This window comes from Eubalaena glacialis, chromosome 8, assembly GCF_028564815.1.
Source record: "Eubalaena glacialis isolate mEubGla1 chromosome 8, mEubGla1.1.hap2.+ XY, whole genome shotgun sequence".
Lineage (NCBI taxonomy): Eukaryota > Metazoa > Chordata > Mammalia > Artiodactyla > Balaenidae > Eubalaena > Eubalaena glacialis.
This window is the reverse complement of record NC_083723.1, coordinates 7,140,188-7,145,266: the sequence shown is the minus strand read 5'-3', so window position 1 is coordinate 7,145,266 and position 5,079 is coordinate 7,140,188. Positions and strand designations below refer to the sequence as shown.

General features: G+C 42.2%; 1 pseudogene; it reads right to left on the bottom strand.

The window, feature by feature from the left end:
- Window positions 1-617: 617 nt before the first annotated feature.
- Window positions 618-987, bottom strand: LOC133096086 (mitochondrial intermembrane space import and assembly protein 40-like; annotated as a pseudogene).
- Between the last annotated feature and the right edge of the window lie 4,092 nt (window positions 988-5,079).

The following is a 5,079-nucleotide window of genomic DNA, read 5'->3' as shown; positions in this document are numbered from 1 at the left end:
TGTGAACACGGACCCCAAACCTGGGCTTTCGGAATAAAAAGAACAGGAAAAAACAGCCTTTCTCTTCACTTACAAAGGGAGTCCCTCAGAGGGTCCAAAGCTCTGTTTTCCAAACGTAGAAAACCTGGAGCTCAATGCAAACTGGAAACCAAAAGATATCAGAAAAGAAGCAGAGTGCTTCATCATATACTCAAGGTCTGATCATCCCACCTCTTCTACAAGGAATGGCCCTACTCCAGCATTTTTAAAGGAAGATGTTTGTTTCTATTTCACTTTCCAAGTAGGTATAAAATCTACTAAAAGGGATACAATGAATCAGAATAAATCAGCTCACTCACAAGAGACACTCCCGGATAAAGATTTTTGGTTGCTGAGATTATTCAGCACATTATTTCAAAGAGAATTCAAAAGTGGCAGCTACATTCGCTGATAGGTTATGTGAGACACACATACATACAACCTATTTTTCAGTGTATATGTCAAGGGGCCAAGACCCTTGATCAGCTCAATAAGTTATTTTGTACATTACAGCGCACAGAACAACAGAGGGAAAGACAATTTCTTGGAGAGGTTCACGCGCTCTGAAGGAGGCTGGAGCCCAGCGCCCCGCGCCTTAGTTAGCTGGACCTCTCGTCTTCTTTGGTTGCGATGGCCTCAGAGGCAGCCGATTCCTCTAATCGATTTGCTGGCTTCTCCTCCTCCTGGGGATAGAGGTCCAGGTACTTCTGCATGCACTCCTGCATTGCCCGGAACTGGTCTACACAGTCCGACCCCTTGACATCCTCTGTGCTGCCATGGAAGCAGGAAAAGGCCGCCCCCAAGGCACGGGCAGTTCCAGTTGATGTCTCTGTTGGGTAGGATCAGCCCATGCTCCTCGTACGGATCACTGGGGTCGTCGGCCACCAGCTCAGCGTTGCTTGGAGTTTCATGGTCTTCTTTGGTCACAAATATGATTCGATCCTTCCCTTCCTGCCGGCAGTAGGCCATGATGCAGCCGGGCGCTCCGACCTCACACCGTGACCTCTCTGCTCCAGAGAGGCCAATCTTTTTTTCAGGCACTTCTAATTCCCATAAATAATTCTTCTAGCACCTCCTTCCTCTCTGGGCTCTGGGTGGGGATAGGTAGGGCAGAAGCACTTCCCGCTTCTCTGTAGAAGGAGAAGAGAGGAGCCTCTCATCGTGAATGCTGGGCAAGATCACAAGATAACTCAGGGACCTACCCACACCCACTCCTCCTCTGGGGAGGCAGGTGGAAGCTACAGGTCTCCTTCTTAGTTCGTGGGGTGGGGAGGCTATAGATGACCCTGACTATAGTGGGTATACTCAGCACCTTTCTGTCCTTCGTATTGGACTTTAGTCACTAATTCTGGGGCAACTGGAAAAATCCCACTTGATCTGTTGTCCCAAGGACCACTGCCCCAATCTTTGCAGATAAAAGAATACTCAAAAGATGGGTCCAAGCAAAGTGTGCAGGCAATATTCTTTCTCCCAGAAGTATCTAAGAATACTAGAAGATAGGCTCCAATCTTTGGTAACTTCTGTATTTTTATAAGCTTGTATATTTTTGTCTGGTTGGATCCCCAACTACAGTTGTAACTGGAGGAACAAATTATCTTCATATTCCTTGATCCCTGAAAGTTTACTTGTAATTGAGAATAATAAACCCTCATTCTACCTGCATTCATCTATGTTGTTACACTGGGCAGGTAAAACTTGCTTTTTTGTCATTTGCAATTCTTCTTTCATGCCAAGACTGTTCTTTCTCTCTAATCAAGGGGGTGATGCCCATCATCATCCACTAGTTCCATGGTTTCCTGGAAGGACTCACTTGACTCAACACTCTGATTTGGCCCAAGGTACATAAAATCATTGCAGAAGATACTTGGATTAGTTCTCTCAACTTCTGTTGCGTTCTCAGGAAAACATATTCTGACCTCTCTCTCCTCCCCCTTTCTGACCTTTAGTCGGTGTCTTCCACCGGCCAAATGCTTCAGGAAGCCAGAAGGTGAGAGAGCAAAAGGAATCATGCCCATAAGGGTCAGCTTCCTGAGGCCCAGAGCAGAATGCCAGGGGGGATGGATCGAGGGGTTAGAGCTGGGGAGGAAGAGAGTGTAACCAGCACAGATGTCCCTTCTACTAGAGAAGCACAAAGAATCCAGGTCATTCCAGACCATTGAGGAAGAGCCCATTGGTTTGTAGATTACACTAGTCACTGTCATTTGCCCCTTGTCCAAGTCCTTGTGGTTCCTTGGAGGTGGGGCTTCCTCGGCTTCATCCTGTGCTATGGGGCTCCTGCCTAGGCGGGGCACCCTGACCGCTCCCCCAGCTCCATTCTCCTCAGGTTTGCCCCGTGAATGGTCCTCTCTGAGCTCCTGCCAACTCTCCAGGGACAGCAAAGGCGTGGAGGACGGGTCCTGCCATTCTAGGGTCTACAAATAAAATAAAATAAAACTAGCTAACCCTTTTCAGTCAGTTTGGGAATAAACTTTTAGTAAAATTGGTCATGGTAAAGTTTATTTACCACATTTTAAAAGGAATTGATTCCTTGTGACAAAAATCTAGAAATTCAGAGTTTACCTATTGTTGCTTATTTCTACTAAGTCAAAACTTCCAGATTTTACAAGATTCTTCTGTCAGTTTTACAAAGTCTCCAACAAACGTTTTTTCTGTGTGTAGAATTAATTGTTGCCAGTATTTTGTGTTGATCGTTTCTGATGGTGATATTATAATTTGGATGAAAGACTGATACTTCGTATTTATTTCTTTAATAATCTTTGAGAAAGTGTGTACAGTTTTGCCCAGGAATTTCAGGGCTGCAATATTCCTGATGATTGGTCTAACATTTTAGTAATTCGGTTTCTGCCTATTCTTATCTTTCCTTTTCTGTCAATGTTCTAATTATCTATTCAAAAACATGCCTATATATATATGTATAGATAGATAGATATAGACCCTGACTTTTACCCATAAACATTTTATCATGAGCATTTCCTCAAACTATGCTATACTCTGCCAAAATGTGATCTTAGTGGCTGTGTAATATTCCACCTAAAGGAAACACCCTAACTTCTTCAGGAGGCCCCTATTTTTGGACTCTGAGTTATATCCAATTTCTCCATATTATTAATAACACTTGGAAAATATTCTTATTTGTAACTCTGCATGTCTGATTGTTCCACTATAACTATTCCTAGAAGTATAATCAGTGGATCAAACGATGTGAAATTTTAAAGCTTCTTGAATCATTTTTCCAAAAGATTTTCTTTAGGAAATAATTTTGGTTTTGCTCAAACACAGAGAAAAGGGGAGAAAAACACCCAGTGTTATATATCATAGCGTATTACTGTATTATTTTTCCCTGAAAAATGTTTAAAGTTGATATTAGAAAATGCTCACTTAATCATAAAAATAAAAATCAGTGCAAACGTTACATTCAACAGCACAATTCTCATAAAATGGCTTTAGTTTAGAGTCCCTTTGCCCCTTTAAACCCCTTTCTAGGCCCTGTTCTCCCCTGTCCCCAGGTGAAGTCTCCAGCAGGTTGTGACTTTTCTGTTAACTCACATGTAATCGAGAACCTCTAAGGTCACTGTGCAAAACACAGCCTCAAGGGTATCCGCTTTCAGTAAAAACAATATATATGCCCACATCTACCCATTTGCTTGAAAACAACAAAAACTCCTGTATAAACTTGGTTCTACAGGACTGAGAGGCTTCTTTGAGATGATAGGACAGTTAGGCATCCTCAGGCTGGTGCTGTATGAAGACAGGAGCTGGAGAGGCCAGCAGCACTGCACCTAGTCCATGGGCAAGGGCCTTGGCAGACACGGAGAACACGACCTCCATTTTCACAGCGAAAGGGACATGAGCAGAGCCACACACCAAACAACCTCAGTCACATCATGGAAAAGATAGAGAAAAATGAGCCCAGAGCCTGACCAGGTGTCAGATTCTTTCCCACAAAGCTGGACTTCCAGTCCTCCACTCTTAGTGTAAAGCGACCAGGAAGTAAACTGACATAGAAGATATATACGTATATATATATATGTATATTCTATGTTTATTCTCTCTCTCTCTCCATATATATATGTACGTATATATGTATGTATGTATGTATATATATCTCCAAATACAAGGCTAAAGAGATTCCAAAGAATTGGAATAACACAGATTTCAGGGGCTTCCCTGGTGGCGCAGTGGTTGAGAATCTGCCTGCCAATGCAGGGGACACGGGTTCGAGCCCTGGTCTGGGAAGATTCCACATGCCGCGGAGCAGCTGGGCCCGTGAGCCACAACTACTGAGCCTGCGCGTCTGGAGCCTGTGCTCCGCAACAAGAGAGGTCGCGATAGTGAGAGGCCCGCACACCGCGATGAAGAGTGGCCCCCGCTTGCCACAACTAGAGAAAGCCCTCGCACAGAAATGAAGACCCAACACAGCCAAAAATAAATAAATAAATAAATAAATTTAAACTCCCCCCCCAAAAAAAACAAAAACAAAAACAGATTTCATTACCTGACCACAATGAAAATAACAAAAAAATCAATAATGGAAAGATAGCCTCCAAATCTTGTAGGTCTAGATTCATAATGAAAATTAGAAAATAGTTTGAATTGAATGGTAATGAAAATACCACATATAAAAACTTGTGAAATGTAACTAAAGCAATATTAGGAGGAAAATTATACACATTTAAAACAAGGAAAAGCTCAAACTTAATGAGTTAGGCATTCAAAGGGGCAGGTAAACAACTGAATAAAATCATTGTGGTGTGAATTAAATGTAAGACAATCCTAGTTTTCATCAGAGGAAATTATATAATGTATCCGGAGACCATTGCTCTAGGTCTTGAATTTCTCAGTCAAATTAATGGGTAGGTTCCTTATGAGAATTTGAAATGGGGTGACTTAGTCCATAACTGATTCCTGTTCACAGAAGCAAAGACCCAGGAAATTTCAAGAAAACCTGAAATTAACTTTATTCCTAAAAATTTTCCTCAAAAAATGATTAAAGAGTGTAACATTTTCAAAGTGAAATAAGTAGTTATGCCAAAAGCCTCCTCCACTTGGTATAAAATATTG